Source organism: Salvelinus sp. IW2-2015, unplaced genomic scaffold (assembly GCF_002910315.2).
Source record: "Salvelinus sp. IW2-2015 unplaced genomic scaffold, ASM291031v2 Un_scaffold1136, whole genome shotgun sequence".
NCBI lineage: Eukaryota > Metazoa > Chordata > Actinopteri > Salmoniformes > Salmonidae > Salvelinus > Salvelinus sp. IW2-2015.
This window is the reverse complement of record NW_019942748.1, coordinates 12,853-14,804: the sequence shown is the minus strand read 5'-3', so window position 1 is coordinate 14,804 and position 1,952 is coordinate 12,853.

The following is a 1,952-nucleotide window of genomic DNA, read 5'->3' as shown; positions in this document are numbered from 1 at the left end:
TCCCATGGAGTTCTGAGCCTTCATGCCCGGAAAATGCCCCATCTGCTGTCCATAAGTCATGCTCTGTTGGGTGGAGGAGGGCATGGAGGTGGGGATCATCCCAGGGTGTTTCCCTGCCCCCATCGGCTCCACCTGTAGGGGCTCYAAGCCTGCGCTGAGGTTGAGCTCATCCACCAGCGAGGGTCCAGGGGGGAAGCCCTCAGCCAACCCGTCCAGCCCTCCCACAAACAGGTTGGGGTCGTCAAAGAAGTCCATGATGGGATCTGTCATGGCCCAGGGGCCAGGGTCAGTCTTCCGGAGACCAGTCCCCCACGTTGGACCTCTGCTGGGTTCTAGCTGGTGCTGAGGAGCGTCACGTGTTACTGAGCTACAGTATGTCCATCACAGACTGGCTCTGGAGAGAAAAACGAAGACAAAACCTCAAGTCAGATTTAACAGAGAGAAGAAAAACATGCATCTTTAAACATGTCTCYTTCATACTGAGCTGTGTGTGGGCTGCACAATAAAGAGATGTTCAGTTGTCAAATAGATTTGAAGAAATTTAGCCCGTCTCTTTTTGATGTTCATCCTGTGTTTTTCAAATCAATACACTTCTAGTTGTTTTCAAGATCTCCATACACCTCTACCTCATATACACTACAATAAGCAATTTATTACCATAACAGACGCTCTCAGCCACGTAAACGTCATCAGTGAAAACAGCGGCTGCCAAAAAGCCAAGTAATGGCTAGGTCAGACAGGCCTGGGATAAATTTGGCACCGTCAATTATCTCTGGTTGGCAGCAGGTAGTTGTGTGGTAACGCATCTGATCTGATCTAAACTGAACCAACTGCCAGACAGACCAGCAGCCAGGTGCCTCTAGTCTTCCTCGGTTCAAAGCCCCCTGATCCGATCAGCCTCAGCCCTGTGACTGTGCTGTGCCTGCTATCTACCGAGCCGTCTGTCTGCTAGTAGCTACTGAATGTGTGGGAGGAAGGTGCAGACAGACAGATAGACAGCTGATGCTGTTTGTGTCAACAGCCAGGGAGGTTGGCTCAGGATGCATCTAGCCACAGACCAATGACCAATAGAAGATGACGGAACACTTGTGTTAGTCAAGACCTGCTGACTCATACTCACCACACACACTCACCTCACTACAAACACTTTGACATGTTCTGAATGTACAGTCATGGCTCTCACAAGTCTTCTGATACAGAGGGGGGGCATACAACTGAGATCCAATGCTTCAACCACAACTCGTGAACCTCTGCTAAGGTTAAGTGGGGTAGTGGGTAGGCTTGGGCGGTATACCGTATATACCATATAGCGGGGTATTTGGAAATAGCCACGGGATGGTTTTTCAATACCGTTAACTATTTCTTTGAAGTTTTTCTATATATTTTAATATTTGTAGCTACTTTGTAAGTAAATACCTGCAGTCAACTAGGGCAATATGTTAGAAGATAAAGCGTTCTTCATTTCACTTGTCACATTATTTTACATTATGAAGCTCACCGTAGTTCCCCAGAACAGTTGAGCCAGTCATGTGTTTGTTTGTAAATGGCACAAAGCAGGAGCAGGTGAGTCGAGCTGTGTCAATTGACAGGGGTTGAGTTTTATATTGAACGTCAAGTGTTTTTTTGCTTCAATAGAGTGATCAGGGACGTGCAACTATAGTTTTCCTTCACATTAAATATATTACTGCAACACATTCAGCAGAATATAGCTTCATTTTCATCAGATGACAACAGAAGCGCAACGCTATTAGGCTGGCAGTCACACAAGTAGGCTAAATGAGCTTACAATGAACATGCAAGGTATTTTTTGCAAAAACAATGCATGGCCATCATATTTCTGTTTATTATAAAGAATGTAGCTAGCTACATTTCCTAATGTTTTTCTTAAAGTTAATCTGGAGCAAAGTAGGCTGGCTACACCGAGAAAAGTAGGGGAGAATAGTAGCTACATC